General features: G+C 41.4%; 2 protein-coding genes across 3 annotated transcripts in view; both read right to left on the reverse strand.

Annotated features, from left to right (window-relative positions):
* Positions 1-11,264, reverse strand: part of LOC109408930 (programmed cell death protein 4) — a 76,011-nt gene extending 64,747 nt beyond the window's left edge. The window contains exon 1 of one of the 2 annotated variants that reach the window (XM_019682326.3): positions 10,316-11,264. The gene's annotated coding sequence lies outside the window, so the exon portion shown is untranslated. The remainder of the gene's footprint in view (positions 1-10,315) is intronic. The other variant, XM_019682325.3, reaches the window with a different exon arrangement.
* Positions 1-19,657, reverse strand: part of LOC134284823 (uncharacterized) — a 496,062-nt gene that overhangs the window by 11,678 nt on the left and 464,727 nt on the right. The window lies entirely within an intron of this gene.

The following is a 19,657-nucleotide window of genomic DNA, read 5'->3' on the forward strand; positions in this document are numbered from 1 at the left end:
TATTGCTGTGTGGCTCTTATTGCATTTCCAGTCCGATTGGGGGTCCATTATGAGTTGCCGTTAGCCGATATCCAAGTTTCCGGGTCCTTTAGAGCATTTGCTCAGAAGAGGGCCAGGTGTCAGCCGCTCTCGGGGGGAAGAGCAACTGACGAAAAATTGCAAGTGCCGGGGTTGGGATCGAACCCATGACCATCCACTTATGAAGTGAACATGTAGCCACTACGCTACGGGCCCCGGCAGCATGTCTCTTTATATTTAACTATTTAAGCCAATGTCACATAAATCAAGATTCTTCTTCTTTTTTGCATCTAGAACTGGTCAAACGTCAAGCGTTATCTATTGGCGTGATTATAAGTAAGAAATCTATGTGACGCAGGCAAAACTATAATCCGAAGATGCCTCCAGGAATTCCTCTCGGGATTCCTCTAGAAATAATTTGGGAATTTATCCAGGAGTTCCTGGTTGAGTGCCTCATGAAATACCTCATGTGATCCTGAAGTTCTCTTAGGATATTTATCCAAGGATCCTTCAATCTTCTATGATTCCTTCATAAATTCTTACTGAGTTTTATATCTGCTATGATATCTTTAGGAACGCCTGCCTTAATTGCTCCAGATGTTCTTGATATGATTCCTCCACGAACTTTCCTTGTGGTTTCTCAAGGGATTTCTGTAGGATTCCCCAAAGAGAATTGCTTTTCAAGATTTATTCTGTCCAAGATATTTTCAAGGTTTAATTCTGTCGTTCCTCTTAAAATTTCTACTAGGATTTCTCCAGTCACTCCTGCAAGGATCATCTAGAAAGTTCCAATATTTCAACTATTCCTGTTCGAAGAGTTCCAAGTACATTAGTGACCCGATTTTGTCAGCCGCTTTTCAGAACACACTTTTGGATTTCCCTGAAAAACCTGATCAGTTTTTCAAACTTTTTATCCCTCTATGTTCTGCATCTATGACATCTATGAGGTATGACAAAATCGGGTCCTTACTGTAACACATTTGTTGCAGAAGACTCACGTCGGCGTAGGTTTTGTTGCGCAGGAGTCACTGTGACTTACTTCTAACAAATGAATTCATACTTTCTAGAAGTAAATCGCAGTGACTTCTGCGTCATGAAAACCTGCGCCGCTGTGACTCTTCTATGATTCACCCAGGTATTCTTGCTGCAACTCATCCCGCACAATTTGACGGAGTTTCCAAAAGATTTCCTCTTCAGATTCCGCTAGAAAAACTTCTGTGATTTCTCCAGAGATTCCTTGGAAATATCCTTCTGAGATGCAGAAGTAATTCTTTAAACAAATATTGTAAGGATTTTGTTTAAACCTAAAGCTCTTTCGTCCACTAGGGCACTGCGTGAGCGATTCCAATTGGAAGCTGTATTTACAATTTGTACAGCGCCTAAATGTATTCTATTCTAATTCTACATTATCCAACTGGTTGCCGTTGCGCTGCTTTCACTTTCTACCCTATCATGGTAGAATAATGAACACGAGGAAGCTGATGTATGGCTGTTGGTTGTTCCTGTTTCCAGTCCGATTGGGGGTCCATTATGAGTTGTCGTTCGCCGATGTCCAAGTATCCGGGTCCATTTGAGCCATTGGCTCAGAAGAGGGTCAGTGTCAGCCGCTCTCAGGGGGAAAGAGCAACTGACGAAAGTGCCGGGGCTGGGATCGAACCCATGACCATCTGCTTATGAAGCAAACGTGTAGCCACTACGCCACGGGCCCTGGCATTGTAAGGATTTCTCCAAGAATAACAGATACAATTCCACTAGAAATTTCTTCAAAGATTCCTCCAGATATTCCTTATTCGATTTTATCAGGAATTCTTCCTGGAATGCATCCAAGGATTTTTTTAAATTACTTCAGGAATTCAACCTGAGTTTTATTCCATGGATTCTCACTGTGAACCTTCTTGAAAATCCAACTAGGATTCCACCAGTGCACGAATTTTTCTCGAAGTTCCTGCTGAGATTTATACAGAAGTTCCTTATGTAATTAAAGACTGCCCCTGAATATTGCCAGGAATAACTGTTTTTATTGCGGTAGAAATTCCTCCGAGAATAAAGCACGATTTTTTTCCAGGCATTCCTCCAGGAGTACCGCCATTTACTTAGGAATTCCTTCAAGAGTTCTTCTAAGGATTTCTTCGCAAATTTCTCCAGTGATTTCTCAAGAAGTTCCTCCAGGGATTTATCAGAGAATTTCTCCAGTGATTTTCTGCAAAATTTACTCTAAGACAAAGCGACCGATACTGGTATTCTTACACCCGGTATCACACGAAATCAAGTTCACTTCCAATGCTGTCTACTGTCATCTCGTTTGGAGTTTAAAGGCTATGTTCCAGTAGGGATGTAATGTCAATAATGAGTAGAAGATGTAATGTTTGTTCTGTGAAGAGCTATATAGCATTTCTCATCAACTGTGGCACCGAAAACTATTATAAAACTTTGAAATTAGTCGTATAACCCATAACTGGCAGCAGGCTTAGTTCCAGGAGGGGTGTAATGTCATATAGATAATTTTGTAAATCACTCGAATTATTTAAATAATGAAAAGTTGGAACCCAAAAAAAAGTTACGTTATATCGAGGTAAAAGTTACGTTATATCGAGTTACGTTATATCGAGGTTACGTTATATTATTCGAACGGCAGATAGGCCCTTTTACAATCTAAAAATCAGTTAGGCCCTTTTATCGTCGGCAATTTCAGTTAGGCCCTTTTATATTTTTTCTTATTTTTAACTAATTTTAATTATTCTGGATTATTATTATCGATAATTAAAGGAAAGTTGAAGAGATACTCAAAATTATTGGAAAACATGAAAAATAACCCAAATTTGCAAAAGGGCCTATCTGATTTGAAGGAAAATTTTCAGTTAGGCCCTTTTATTTTTTCTTAATTTTAGCTAATTTGAAATGTTTTGGATTTATTTTCATCTATAATTCAAGGAAAGTTAAAGAACTACTAAAAATTATTGGAAAATATGTGTAACGAACGCGAATCAATCAATTTGCATTTCAAACTCAAGTTGTCATTTTCCTTAAGTTATACAGCGCACCGCATGGCATATTGTTAGTTGCAATATGCGCATAGTTGATAATTCTCTGCTACCCAAGACAATTACGTCATAAACTAATCTTCTACGAAGGACCAAGAAAGAGACCCATAAATTGTAATGAAAATAGTGACGCACCGATAGTGGCGGCGATAACAAAGTAGAGATAATAAGAAAGGGACCCAAAAGATAATGAGTCAAATCAGGTAGAATGTATTGTACATTCATTCATATATATATAAGGCTTAGCATTAGTAATAAAGTTAGTTCTAGACCACAGTTCTACAGTGTATGTTTTCTACATCCGAAAACCGTAAAGCTCCGGTGTCACATTTTGGTGAACTACCAGAGAGGAAAGTACTCGCGACGTTGTGTTGAAATTGTGCAGTGATACCGGCGCGCGGAGATCAACTAGAATAAGTGGAAAGGACTCCGACAATATAAAAAGTTGTCGTAATAAATAGCTACAGTGATTGATTTTGTAACGTGGTTTACTGTCGCCAGGAGTGCAGTCTGAGTGTTGTGCATTGTCACAAAATTTAACTGTTACAAATCTTGAGCCAATAGTGGCAAACATTCGAAAGTTGTGAATAGATATTCACGAATCGTGTCTAAAATACCTTGTGTGTTGAATATTAAAACCCAGAGTGGTAATTCAAGTGAAACTAGGACATTGGACATTTTTGAAAATAGTGAAACTGCAGTGTGTGAATTAACAAAAAGGTTTGGAAATACCTTTAGAAGCTGTCATCAGAAGTGAACGCGCAGATCCGGCAAAAGGAAACAGAGAAGCAAAGTAGCAGCAAACAACCAGGTGAGAGTAAAGTGAACATTTGCGATGGCAAAATCAAAAGCTATGTTCCAATTCGTGGAAAATAAGAACGGAAACTGCCGTTTATGCAAGGAAGCTGACACCAAGGATAATATGGTGTCTTGTGACGATTGTGATAGGTGGTTCCACCTTAGTTGTGTGCACCTTAAGCATACGCCGTCACAAGAAGAGCGATTCCTTTGCGCCAAATGCGAATATCTGGAAATCGAACGAGCGACATTATTGGACGTAAAAGTGAAGTTTGATTTAGCGAACCAGCTAAATGAATCGCTGAAAATTCAACAAGATGTGGCAAACAGACGTCAGTCTGAAGGTTCTTTAAATGCGACGAGGCAAACATTAATCAAGCTTCCAAAATTTAGTGGAGAGGCTCGTGAATGGCCGAAATTCAAAAGCATTTTTAAGGACACATCTGCCGAAGGTAGATTTACCAATCTCGAAAATTTATCAAGATTGGAAGAAGCTCTGTATGGCCAAGCTGCCAAGAGCGTGTCAAATTTGATGATAGGGGCTGCTAATGTTCCTAGAATAATGCAACGGCTTGAAGAAATTTATGGGAGACCGGAGGCTATTTATCAGCAATTATTGAACGAGCTGATAAAAACATTGAATCAACCCAAACTCCATACTATCGATATTGCTAACGCATTGGACGATTTGGTTGTGACAATGGAAACATTGGCCAAGCCAGAATTCCTTCATGATTATCGGTTAATTACTGACATAGTATCAAAGCTACCATTTAGTATGCAGATAACATGGACAGAAGCGCTTCAAAGAAATGTCAGTCAGCCAACTCTCCATGATTTGAATAAGTGGCTGCAAACTCACGCAACGACATTACGGAGATTAGCACCACCTACAAGAAAGGAACAAAAGCCCAGAATCAATATTCATAACAATCCTTCAAAAATGCAGTGCAACATTTGTAAGCATGAGCATCAAACGTTCAAGTGCAACATATTGAAAAACCTCAATGTTGAGCAAAGGCAACAACGAATTCAACAATTGAAACTGTGTTTTTCTTGCCTGAACAAAGGACACGGTAGTAAGTTTTGCAGAAGCAAGCGAGAATGCAAAATAGACGGTTGCAAGGGAATGCACAATCGTTTATTGCATAAAGCAGCCGTCGAGAAACCCAAGGAAAATCAAAATCTGGAGAAGGACAAAACTAACAATAATCATCATGGAAGTCGAAAATCAACGGTATATTATCAAATAGTACCAGTAACGTTGCAGAATGGAAACCTCTCTTTGGAAACATTCGCTTTCCTTGATCCCGGCTCGTCATTAAGCCTTTTGGATCAATCGGTAGCGGATAAACTTGGGCTCCATGGACGGTCAGAACCACTGGAATTAACCTGGACGCAGAACGTTTCAAAGGAATCACCTAGCCGAAGAGTACAGCTGTGGATACGCGGACATGGAGGAAAAACTTATTCAATGAAGGATGTCAGGACCATCGAGGACATTGAACTTCCAACGCAAACATTGGATATTAAACACATGAAGAAGGAGTTCACTTATTTAGCTGATGTTCCAGTTCAGGGATACGTCAACGCCAAGCCCACGATTTTAATTGGTATGGAGCACGCTCATTTGTTGTTGACGACCGACAGAAGGATAAGTGACGAGAACTCGCCGATGGCAGCGCGTACCAAACTAGGATGGTTGATTTTCGGTAAGGTATATAGAGGTGAGCCTTCATATTCTTTTTGCATTAGAGAGCATGAAAGTACAGATTTAAGAGCAATTTTTGAAAATTATTGTTCTACTGAAAACTTTGGAGTCAACGTCGTTAATAAATTACCAAAATCAGCAGAAGTAGAAAGAGCTGAATCAATTATTAAAAATACAATTAAATATGAAAACGGACATTACTCAATAGGATTATTGTGGAAAACTGAAAGCATGAGTTTCCCTCCAAGTTTTAATAATGCTTTCAAACGTTTGGAAATACTGGAGAAGACATTAGCTAGGAAACCAGAGCTAAGAAAATGGGCAATTGAGTCATTTGAAGGATTTGTTAAAAAGGGTTATGCCCGTAAGCTTAGCCCACGTGAGCTACTACAGGAACATCCAAACACCTATTATTTGCCTCATTTTATTGTGACAAATAAAAACAAAGTCCCACCTAAATCAAGAATTGTTTTTGATGCAGCTGCAGCAGTAGAAGGAGTATCTTTTAACTCAGCACTGCTTTCCGGTCCTGACACAGTAAAATCTTTGTTCGGTGTTTTGCTAAGATTCAGAGAGTTCAAAATCGCTGTTACAGGGGATATACAAGAAATGTTTCAGCAAATAAAAATTGTTATGGAAGATCAGCCTGCACAAAGATACCTTTGGAGACAATGTGAGGCCGATAGGGATCCGAGCGTATATGTGATGGAATCAATGATTTTTGGATCAACGTGTTCTCCTGCTTGTGCTCAAGCAGTGAAAAATTATAATGCACAGCTTTTTAAGGATGATTTTCCAAAGGCTTCTGAGGCTTCTGAAAATAACTTTTATGTTGATGATTATTTGGATAGCTTTGATGAAATTAAAGAAGCATCTGAAGTTGTTCAGGGTGTTATAAATATTCAACAGTATGCTGGATTTCATCTAAGAAATTTTATTACAAATTCGCAACAGCTTGCCAACGTTATTCCTTCAGAAAGACTTCATGTTTCAGAAATAAAATGGTTCGAGAATAAAGAAATACCAACTGATAAAGTATTGGGTATCTATTGGAATACAACAACTGATTTGATCGAATTTCAATTAAAACTTGATCGATTGGAATTCACAAGGTTGATTACAAAGAGAGAAACTCTCTCGTTTGTAATGAGTATTTACGATCCCTTAGGGTTAATTTCGAACTTCACAATTCATGGTAGAATTCTTTTACAAAAATGGCATAAAGAATCTTCTGATTGGGATAGCCAGTTACCAGATAGTTTATCAAATTTTTGGAACTCTTGGATAGATATGCTTAAACTTGTCACCCATTTTAAGATTCCAAGATGTATGACCTTGAAAAATGCATTGTTTTATGAGTTGCATATGTTCGGAGATGCTTCGGAAAATGCTTTTGCTGCCGTTGTGTATCTGAGAAGTGTTACTGCAAATGGCACTGATGTGAATATAGTATCAGCAAAGGCAAGAGTTTCACCGAATAAAATGTTATCCATACCACGTTTAGAGTTGCAAGCAGCAATATTAGGGATAAGATTGTTGAATACCGTAAAGAAAGAATTAAGAATTTCGATTTCAAAATGCGTCATGTGGTCAGACAGTCAAACTGTCCTAGCCTGGATTAATAGTCAGCATAGGCGGTATAAGCAATTCGTAGCTCATCGAGTTGCTGAAATCTTAGAAACAACTTCAATGGATCAATGGAGATATATAAAGCCATCTTTAGAAACAAATGATGATTTATTTCAACAAACTCAAAACTTTCAAGGAAGTCATGACACAATTCCACTTTCAGAACCGAAGAAACTAGATTCACCAGATTTAATCCCGAATCAAGATGATCATGAAGAAATGTGCAATCTACGTTCGAATAAAACCATAAGAACAAAAAATCCTAGTAACTTCATATCGTTTATGTTGCTTGTATACATGTTTACATTAATCTTTGGTTTCGAAACTAGAGGATTGATAGCATTTGATTGTGCCAACCCAGAGGTAAACATGACAAGTTACTCGCTTCTTGATGTAGCTTCTTGTATTCCTCAGAAAAGTAATTTGAGTTCAACAGAAATAACAATACAGGTTTTACAAAGGAATGTAAAAAGTTTAACTAAAGTTCTTCAATGTAAGGTAATAATTCGAAGGTCCATAAGACATTGTGGAGCATTTTCGCATACTTCAGATTATCAGTATGGATATTCTTACATCGTCAAAGAGTTCAATTCAGAAGAATGTACAAAGGTACACGCTTTAGGAATTGTATCGCTGACTCATGACAGACAAATTAATGAGCTGAAGTTAAATTCCACTACAAGGGGTGAAACGCTTATTGTAGGTAGCGTGACTGGAAATTCATGCAACGGAGGCACATATAGTACACCATTCTATACATGGACTGGGGCACTAGTTTATTATGAGTACGAGATTGCTCTATACGACTATATTGCAAATATTGACCTTGAAAATGATCAGATATATTTGAAAAATGGTTTAATGTGTTCGTATTCAATTGGAACATGTCTAGATTCCGAAGAAGGTTATTTGACCTGGAATGTAGACTTGAATCAGTCCTGTGAAACAACTGAATTTGAAGTAATTTATGAAGGACTTGTCAATAAAACTACAAGTTTAGAGGGTAATATAAAGCAAACTCATTCAGTGGTTTACAGCACTATTTCAGAAAAGCAAGTATTTTCGATCAAAACACGAGAAGATACTCGCATTTGTGGTTACAACGGATTTACTACTGATCATCCTAGAATTTTAATAATTGAAACAGAGAGTATTAGATCTCCATTTACACGAAAAGCAAACAGTGGAAAAAATTTGGATTTGTTTACTTATTTTAATTCCAAAATTACTCTTGTAGAAAGTTATATTGGTCAATCTTTAAATGATATTTACAATATGGTTATGGCTGAAATGTGTAAGTTAGATAAAGTTCTTTTAGAAACTAAGCTTACACTGGCTAGGCTTAACCCGAATGAATTCGTCAGCAGCATAATGAAGAGAAATGGTTACACAGCAGTAGTCGCTGGCGAAGTTTTGCACGTTTTGGAGTGTAAACCTGTTTACATTACACCAAGATTTACTGAGCAATGTTATCAAGAAATTCCCGTTTTTTACAATAATGTGTCAATGTTTTTAGCTCCAGTTACACGCGTTTTACAAACATTAGGAACAGAAATAGAGTGTACTCCTCTACTTCCTGCCAAATTCAAATTTGGGAGCAGATGGTACACCACAGATGGAAGATTACGAGAAACCACTGCGCCAAGTAAACTATCAACTGATATTGTTACCAGCTGGTCATACACGCCATTGCCAAACTTAATGGAGAGTGGGGTTTATGATTCCAACAGTTTGGTCAAAATGAGGAACATGATATATGAACAAGGCGAAAGACGTGTAGCATCTTCTGTAGTTTATAAAATTTTAGCTGGACAAAATCCTAATACTCAAGGCTTTAGATTTGATGCTTTATTATCTGAGAAAATAATTGATGGTGCAATACATAAGTACTGGAACAAAGTGTTGTCTTGGAGCACATGGTTGGGAAACACTACGTCAACATTCATCGGTATTTACCTATTCGCTCGAGGTTTAAAATTTATTGTTGATACAATCATACATAGTCAGATATTATATGACATCTATGGTTTCAGTTGGAAACTAATAGCATCATTCTGGGACTCATTAACTAATTTTTTGTCGCATAAAAACATTAGAAGGGAGACGGTAAACAAAATGGAAAATAATAGATGTTCAGAAGAGAATCAACAACCAAACAATGAAACAGAAGAAACAGAAATGAACCTGTATAGAGGAAATGTGTATCCAAAATTCAACACAAATGTCTAGTCCTAAGTAAAAAGACAATATTAATATCATTTCATATAATAAGTAATAAATCGCTTATCGACAATTATTATTGTAAATCTAGTAGATTTACGGGGTCCGGAATGTAACGAACGCGAATCAATCAATTTGCATTTCAAACTCAAGTTGTCATTTTCCTTAAGTTATACAGCGCACCGCATGGCATATTGTTAGTTGCAATATGCGCATAGTTGATAATTCTCTGCTACCCAAGACAATTACGTCATAAACTAATCTTCTACGAAGGACCAAGAAAGAGACCCATAAATTGTAATGAAAATAGTGACGCACCGATAGTGGCGGCGATAACAAAGTAGAGATAATAAGAAAGGGACCCAAAAGATAATGAGTCAAATCAGGTAGAATGTATTGTACATTCATTCATATATATATAAGGCTTAGCATTAGTAATAAAGTTAGTTCTAGACCACAGTTCTACAGTGTATGTTTTCTACATCCGAAAACCGTAAAGCTCCGGTGTCACAATATGAAAAATAATCAAAATTTACAAAAGGGCCTATCTGATTTGAAAGGTAATTTTCAGTTAGGCCCTTTTGAATGCAGTTAGGCCCTAAAAGATTATTCAATTTCAGATAGGCCCTTTTAAAATTTATTTAAAATACGGGTAAAATAGCTCTTTTCTCATTGATTAAGGTGTTATGGGATAGCTTAGGTAGATATTGATAGGAATAGTGAAAAATCGGGTTTGTTTACATTTTGCAGATAGGCCCTTTTCAAATGTTACGCTAGAAATAAGAACATTGTGCACTGCACTGCCTCCTGCACTATGTCGAGTACCAACGTCGCCGCTTCTCTTGCCTCATCCCTGCGCTTCTCTCCTCCGGCACACTATGTTGTCAGTCGAGCTTACCGGGAAGATTCCTCCGACACCCAACTACCTCACCACACGACAAGCAACGCACTTTTCAAGCTATTTTCGGATTCTTCTGCTGCTTCCTTCGCGTTGAGTCGGACGATTGCCTAATTTTTACCGTAGCTGCTCTTTTTCACTTCCACTCCCAACACTGGATAGGGATTGTTTTTCTTACAATAACATCGAATCAATCGCGACGCTCGAAACAAAATGTCCTCCGGCCTTGAAACCTCAGCAAAGGCCGGCTGTCAGTTATTGTTCTTCCAGAACTTCCCCAGCAGCCAAATCCACCACTTCGCACGGTAATCACACTCTCTCTCTCCTTCAACTAATCCTGCCGCCGTAATCGCTCCAGAACTCTTTTCTTATTCTAAACACCGGATTTGCACAATTTGCGCTTAATTTCCACACTTTTCACCCGGAAAATGTCACTGCTTCAAAATTTCGGGAAACTTCCACTTTTTCCAACGCACTCACAAACTCCTCGTTCACAAGATCAACCGTCCGATTCGAGAATCTCCGTCCGTCTGCTGGCTGACTGACTGCTCCGAAAAATACTGCGTAATTTCACTCGCTCGCACACGTTTTTCCGACCGCTGACCCGCTCTCCCAAGCGGGTGCGCAACAAGGATAGCGCTATACCAGATTTTCGGGCTCCGTGCAAAAAAAAAACAGCACCACCAACTACAACAAGAAGACCGACCGCACCGGACTTCTTTTTCGCTCGCTCCTTCGACGGCTCGCACACGCGTCAAAACACGACTGTTTTTTTTTTCGTTTTCGTTTTCGGATGATCACACACTAAACTGAACCTGCTGATGATGGCTGATGCACAACACACTTGCAAAAGCGCAAGCAAACAAACCGCTGATGCAAGTTTTTACACCTGAGAAAAACACGTCCAACTCGATTGACTGTCGCCGATGGATTGAGCTGGATGGTGTTCGATGCTCGGGAAAGGATATGCTGCTGCCGCAGCCGAGCCGCGCCGGAAGAGGCACGAACACTAGTGCAAACCTTGATGCGCAACACCCACACATTCGTGCGACGACGCGGCGGTTTGAGAGTGTGTGGTGATGTTTTGATTCGGACAAGCTTTGTGTGTGTGTGCCGGGCGGGCGCCCGGGCGAAGGGTTGATGCAAAAGTGGGTGGGTGGCGTGGTTAGCGATGGGGTGGTAGGTGGTGAGTTTGTGTGAGTGCACCGTTGTCACCTTTCGATTTTATGTTGTTGTTTTGATCATGGTAGAGGTTCTCAAAGGTGGATCATGCGGTCCAGTTATGCTTAAAATAACTTTTCGATATTAATGTTCTGACATTTAACGCACATTTGGGTGACAAAACACGCCGAATCCACCCACTTTACGCCCATCACATCTTCTCAGCTGCCTTGCATCCATTTAGCTGCTTTTTTTGAGAGCAGTTAGTGGTAACTATAGGCTCATCACGTACAAAAAATGAACTAAATTGATTAGAAGACAGCGTGGAAAACGCGGTGGGCGTGAAATTGGTGGCAGCGTCTTATAGGAGACTCAACTGTAAATCCGCGGTAGGACAGAGACAAAATGACTGGTAGTGAAACTCATATTGGTGCAATTTTTCCATCAGTTAATCTGTTGTTTTTACCGTTTTTACCCTTCTTACACCCATAAGAAGGGTATAAATACCGCTCGAAAAACCGACTTTCGATCCGAGTCTCATATACCAATCAACGTGTGTGTGTGTGTGTGTGTGTGTGTGTGTGTGTGTGTGTGTGTGTGTGTGTGTGTGTGTGTGTGTGTGTGTGTGTGTGTGTGTGTGTGTGTGTGTGTGTGTGTGTGTGTGTGTGTGTGTGTGTGTGTGTGTGTGTGTGTGTGTGTGTGTGTGTGTGTGTGTGTGTGTGTGTGTGTGTGTGTGTGTGTGTGTGTGTGTGTGTGTGTGTATGTGTGTGTGTGTGCGTGTGTGTGTTGTTACTAGTAGGTAGGGTAGCACACGTGCTACCAGGACAAAAGACCTCGGCAAACTTGGCAGAGCAACGGCTTGTCGTGTGAGGCCGGGTTCTACAACAACCTCTTTTCCTGGCTAGCGCGATCTGGAGCACCTCTCTGGTCTCAAGGTCGGCTGGAGTAGAATCTAGTCGGCTAATCAGACCTCGGATATGTGAGTGTAAGGGATAAGCTGGTGAATTACAATTTTAAGATTTATTACCCTAGCAATTACAGAGCTGTGTGGATGATTGTGTGTGTGTGTGGGTTGTGAACTTCTTAAATAAATACCTATGGGCCGGCCGGGAACTGCTGGAGAATTGGCGGGAGCGCTTGGTGGGTACTGGTCTCGATCTGGGGGGGTTGGACCAGCGACAAAGGCGGTTGCCTGGCGTAGAAGGGTTTCGGCAGAATTCCGTGAGGTCCGAATTCGCAATAAACTCGGAGTAATGCTCGGCGTGGGGACACAATGAGGTTATGTCCACTGGAGCTTCGTTGTGGAGCCTTACGGTGGCGGAACTCTCAGCGAGCCCGACGGTATGTCGCGTCGGCCGAGCTCTGCGGGTCACCTGAGCACGTCCGGGAACTCCGGGTCACCGGCTCTATCCGCAACACCGGACAAAAGCGGATTCAGGGTTAAAACCAACGGGTCCTAGTTCGGAAAAACGCCACCTTAGCTTTCTAAAAATACTGTATCCTTTCACTTAGGTTTTCCATACCTGATTCTCACAAAGCGTGTTCAAAAAGGGTTTACAAACTTCTCACTAAATTCAGTACTCAAAAAACTTTAGGACTTTATATCTTCATCGACTTTTCAACGTCTTTTTCGAATGAGGTTCTTTCGAGAAATAGGCTGACTCATTCCTTTAACGCTGCCTCATCCCTCTATCTTTCAATAGCCATCTTCTCCTTTTCGCTTTTCCCTTTTAATTCTCCTTTTCCACTGAACTATAGTTATTGGTGCTTTTATTGTAGTGTGGTGAATATGTTTGAATACGTGTAGGGGTATTTTTATGGCATTAGGCTAATTTAAATTTTTGAATAAATAATCCGGAGACATGCAACATATATTTTTTTAATAGAATAAACAAATTGACACAAATACACAGACTTACTGTTACAAACGGTAACACTACCACATACTCCCTCTAGAAAATAAACTTTATCAAAGATAAAGTTTATTTTCATTTAAACTTTACCTACAAATTAGGCCCAGGTTTGAGTCAACACCTTTCATGTTTACCGACTATTCTGAAAGTAGCATTCTGAACGCGAAATTCAACAAAATAGTGAACTCGTTCCTGAAACTCGAACAAGTACCATTTTACGCGCTTCTACCCTACTGCTTTTGAGGGTGTATTGTTCTTAAACTGCAAGAAATTCAACCTATACCTTTCTCGGTTTCGCTTACTGATAGAGCATCTCTCAAGCTACACAATAGCCATTTGCTTCTCAAATAGCTTCGTGTGGATCGCAGTGCTAAGTGTTGTTGCGGAATTGTGGGCAAAAATTTGGAAATTTAGTGGTCTATTGCGGACGAAAATCTACCAAATGTGCTTCCTAATCGAGTGCGGAGCTAAACCGGTTAAAATTGCTACTTTGCACATTGAATATGTCTGCATTTAGCTGTTTTAATCACTTTTATCATTCCGACAATTTCAATGAGCACGCTACTCTTTTAGATGGCAATGGCGGTAGTTGGGAATTATTGGGGGGGCTATGGAAAAAACATCTACACAAACACCTAACACGCAAGCCTGAGACTCTACCTAACATTTCTCTCTCTACACTTTGTTTACTTTTAGCGATCGATCGACAATTTACAAAAATGAACAGACAATGTACCGAAACGAATCATCTGCTTATCGAGGACAACTGAAATATGACGAGTGATAATCTATGATACATATTGACAAAACAGACCCGACTACACCTATGACCTAGACATGGACTAGACAACCTATTCAGAATCTGCGACTCCTGGCTTAAGATCTGCAGCGGAGAAGATACCAACGATCTTCCCCTGATCATCAGCCAACTCGTAGGAGTTTGTACCTCTACGCGAGACTACGGTACAAGGCACGTAAGTGGGTCCTAATTTAGCGTTGTAGGAATCCGCGGCGGATGACTGTGTAAAATTGCGACGATAGACCTGCTGACCGACTTGGTACACCGGCGATGGTTTATTGTACCGAAGATTGTAATTACGACGACTGTGTTCATGTGCCTTTTCTAAATTTCGACGAACGATATCCGCGAGCTTGCTATCGACCGCTTGCTTCTGTTCGACTCGTTCCTCGGGTGATAAATCTCTCGCGTCTACTTCTCGGATGTGTTGGTCACCAGAAGAGACTATTTCGTGACCAAAAACAATTCTATATGGTGTGAAACCGGTTGATGAGTGTAGAGTATTGTTTATCACATGCTCCACCTCTGATATTCGCGTGTCCCACAACCTCTGGTCCGTTTTCACGTATGTTCTGATACAGGCATTGATACTACGGTTAAGCCTTTCCACAGGATTGGCTTGACTGTGGTGTCGAGCATTCGTCCAGTGTTTCACCTGGTACCGCTCAAGAAAACCTTTGAATTCATGGCTGACGAAGCTAGAGGCGTTGTCCGAAATAAGGATTTCGGGAACCGAAAACCGTCGGAACCACTGTTCCTCAAGAATTTTGATTGTCAGACTGGTTGAAATTTTTCGAACGGGTACTAACACAGTCCACTTCGAATACAAATCGAGAAGAACTAAGAGGTGTGCATTGCCAGATCGACTTCTGGGCAATGATTGAATAAAATCAATGGACAAAATCTGAAATGGTTTGGTGACTAGTCTAGGTTTCCCCATTTCTGGGTGCTGCGAAATATTGGCCGGTTTCGTTTCCTTGCATAGCCGACATTGCTGGACATGTTTCTGGACAGACGCAGACATTTTCGGCCAGAAATATAATTTTCTTACCCGGTCTAAAGTTTTCTCGAACCCGACGTGCAATGCATCGTCGTGCTCTTGCTTCAATACTTGGCCACGCAAATCTAGGGGTACACACAGTTTCCATTGGTGTGTGTAGTCTAAAACATCGGTTTTAGTTGGCACGAGTTTAAAGAGCTTCCCGTCTTCGATTTTGTAATCGAGATTGTCCTCAGGGGACTCTCTTACTTTGGTCACTAGATCCGCGTACCAGGGATCTCCTGAGTCCTCGACTTCGATGCTCTCGACAGCTCTTGATAACGCATCGGGAATGATGTTATCTTTTCCTCGGCGATGCTTTATTTCGAGATCGTAGCTTTGCAGCTCGATGCTCCATCGGCTCAACCGCGATGAGGTACGCCACTTTCCGCGCATGATGTAGGTGAGAGCTGATGCATCAGTCACCACAACGAAGTGAGTCCCTTCGATGTAGGGTCTAAATTTTTGGATAGCGAATAGAACAGCTAGTCCCTCTTTCTCCGAAGCTGCGTACGCCTGCTGCGCGGGCGTGAGCTTCTGTGAAAAGTATGCGACGATCTTCTCTCCTTCAGCATACTGCTGCGTCAGTATTGCCGCTATCGCAGTATCGCTCGCGTCGCTCTGAATTTGAAATGGTCGAGAGAAATCAGGGTTGCATAGAACTGGAGCAGCTATCAGACATTCTTTAATAGAAACGAATGCTTTTTCTGCTTGCTCGTTCCATACGATGGTCTTTGGCTTTTTGCGAAGCAAATTGGTGAGGGGCACAGTTATCTCACTGAAATTGCTAATAAAACGGCGGTAATAATTCGCCATCCCCAAGTAGCGTCGAAGGGCGCGAATTGAGGTGGGCCGCTCGTAGTTTACGATCGCCTCTATGCGATCGGGATTGGGTTTTAAGCCATCAGGGGTAAGTAAATAGCCAAGATAAGGGAGTTCGTTGAGGCAAAACTTGGATTTTTCTAAGTTAACCGACAAGTTCGCGTTCTTGAGACGACGTGCCACTTCTCGTAAACTTTTGAGATGACCCTCGAAAGTTTCGCTTACGATAACGACGTCATCCAAGTAAACGAATACTTCCGGCTCAAGTTCTCCGTACCCTAGTACTTCGTCCATCAGCCTGGAGAGGGTCGCAGGACTATTGATGAGACCGAAGGGTAATCGGGTAAACTGATACAGCCCCCTACCCAGCACCGAGAACGCCGTATATTTCCGTGATTTGGGTTCGAGTGATATTTGCAGAAAAGCTTTCGTGAGATCGATTGTCGACAAATACCTACACTTTCCCAAACGACTCAATATACGGTCCTGGTGGGGTAGTGGGTACGCATCGCGCTGTGTACGCTCGTTCAAACGACGAGCATCCAGACATAGCCTTACCTCACCGTTTGGTTTCACGACTGGTACCGTACTAAGTGACCAATCGCTGTGACTTCGTTCAACTACCTGTTGAGAAATGAGTTTGTCCAGTTCGGTATTAATTTTTGATTGCATTTGGGGAGACGTGGGATACGGGTTTATGCGTATGGGTGGTGAGTTCTGAAACTCATCTTTGAACTCGATTTGGTGAGTGATTAAAGGTGTAGTGTCGAGATACTCTCCATCTACTGCAACTTTGAACATCTTCTTAACCTTCTCGAGATCATTGATCTGCTGATCGGTTAAAATGAGTTCGGTCTCGGGCTGCTCAATCTCGTCTACTTCCACAGTCGTCTGGACCGTGGGACGAATATTAAAAGCTCTACAAAAATCTCCCGCTCCTAAAATCAATCGTCGGTTTAGTTTTGGTGCCACGATCATGGGAATAATTTTGACTTGGTTGTCAAAGTAAACAGGTAAATCTACACAGCCAATAACGGGGATGCTATTGCCTGCTGCATTTACTAGTGTGGTAGTCGAGGGTTTGATCGTGATTCTGAGAGACTGTAAAAGTTTTTCTGCTCCTCTGCCTAACACAGAACGTTCCGCGCCGCTATCGAGCAAGCCAATAATTTCCCTTCCCAGTATTTGGATTTTTACGAAAGGCCGTGCATCTCCATCGTTGTAAATGAAGAGCTCGTTTAACTCTGGTGATTCATACGAATCGGTTTCGGCGAAAGGAATTAAGTCATTTTCTCGCAAGCTCAGCAAAACATCTGCATCAGAGGGATTTTCCTGAAGACATTCAGCTTGCCCTCTCAAGCTGAATTCTCCGCGTTTTTTGAGCAGACTGGGCAGGCACTGGTGAACACATTGCAGAAACCACAAACTCGGCAGAACTTTTGTAGCCTCTCTTTGCATTCGCTGTAGTGGTGCCCTGATTGACGGCAATTGTAGCACACGCCAATAGGTGGTCGTTTGTACTGATCAGGTGAAATTTTCAGTGGTTCTCTAGTCGGTTCGACCTGTACCGCGGAAGGATTTTGCTTCTGCCGATCCTCCTTAGCAGGTTCTGGTTGACGCGACTTCTCAGATTCACTTTTGTTTAGTTTGTTGGTGGTGAATTTGGAATTTTGAAATACTCTAGTGGAAGTGTGCCCTGAAGATGACTCCTTTTTGGAACGATCTTTGGATCCAGAAATTTCGTTCACCTGAGGGTTTCGTGACTTGTGGGTGTCAGAAGATTTCTGGTACAAATACCAGTTATTTTCGTCTACCGTACGACCAAAACGTTTGAGCTTGGACAAACTACGAATGTTTGCACCAGTCATCGCATTTTTATACTCATGTCGCATATTCCGCCAAATAATGTCGAATTTGCGACGTTCTGAAATGGGCTTTGTCATGGAATGGAAAAGCTTCTGCATTTCATGAAAATATTCCACAAATCTCTCACCTCGACCTTGGCGACGGTTTGTCGCTTGGATTTCCAGTTGGAAGTCCAGGTCTGGAGGCAAAAATTCTCTTTTTAGCTCTCGTTTCAACTGAGACCAATTTCTAAAATCTCGGTTCTCGTAACCGTCGAGAAACCAATCTCTAGCTCTACCTGAAAACAGGTGTATTGCCGATCGGAAGAGCTCTCTGTCACTCACGTCCTCGGCACGAGCTCTCATTTTTATCTCCTTGAGAAACTCGGAAAGCTTCCTACCCTCATCTCTACCATCGTATTTCAACCTCCATTCGGAGATTGGGACTCTTCTCGTCGACCTTGACCTTCCCCTCTTTGCCTTCCTTCTACGGTGTCGTCGGTGATCAGAAGAGCTCTCGGTGCTCGACTTCGACGATGACCTACTACTACTGTTACTCGTCGTGGATTTGGAACTCTCACTCTCGGAAACTGAATCGGTACTTTCGTACTTCCTCCTACCCTTCCTCTCTGACGCACGCTTGTGGCTGGACTTAGTTCTTGGAGCATGAGATGATCGTGATCGTGATTTCTTAGCTTTACTACGCGGGGGTTCTACGCTAACGACGGAGCTCTCCGTAGAGGAGCTCACCTTCTCGCTTACTAACTCCTTTCGAACTGAACTTGATCTACCTGACTCGAATCTTACTTTTTCAGGATTTCGCGGTTCCACTGAAGCTACAGAAGCAGACGGCAACGAATCACCGGAAGATTTCTTCACAACTGCATCGCTCTTCAGGTTTTCATTCAAGCTAGCTAACAATTTCTCAAGTCTCACTTTATTCTGAAGGTGCTGTTCTGCTTCCTTCATTTTCTGTTGTTCCCTTTCTATTTCCTTCTGACGACGTCTCTTATCCATTTCGGAAGACTGCACCACAAAATCTTTGAAAGCTTTCAACAGATTTGGCAGATCATCCACCTGTCCATTCTCATAATTTGTTAATTGTCCTAATATTTCTTCCGTACGTCTGACGGACGAGTGCAACTCTTTCTCTTTCTCCGCAATTAAAAAATTCCTACGTTCGTTACTCTGAGCCTCGTCGGGCTCAACCGGAGCGATCGATTGATTCAGATCCTCGATCTCGGTCCTAACATCTTCTAACGCCTTCGTGAGTTGCACCTCGACATCTTCTCCCTCACTCACCGATATTAAATCCGCGAAATGTTGCTTGCAAATGTGATTCACCTCTTTTTCTAGTCTCGCTATCTCTGCTACGAACTTGTGAGAGTCCGACGCTGAGTGTAATCGTGAGATTCGCACTCTGTAATGCACTAATCGCGTGTACAATTTTTCCCTATTTCTAGCATCCAATTTGGGACTTTCTAGCAGGCTACCGATCGTAATCAACTTGGAGAAAATCACTCGAAGTTCATCGGGTGTGGTCGACGACGTACCACCGCCTAACCAGACTGGATTATTCGACGCTCTCTCCTTCCTCAACTGGTCCTTCAACTTACGACGCTTTATGCTCTCGTGCTCATTCAAATTGTACGAAATTTTACGAATGAAAAGCTCATATTCTACTTCATCTATGCTCAAATGGGACACGTCCATTCTATGGTACTGTGTACTGAGATCCATCTTGAGCTATCATAACCGATCAAT

This window comes from Aedes albopictus, chromosome 1, assembly GCF_035046485.1.
Source record: "Aedes albopictus strain Foshan chromosome 1, AalbF5, whole genome shotgun sequence".
NCBI classification, from domain to species: Eukaryota; Metazoa; Arthropoda; class Insecta; order Diptera; family Culicidae; genus Aedes; species Aedes albopictus.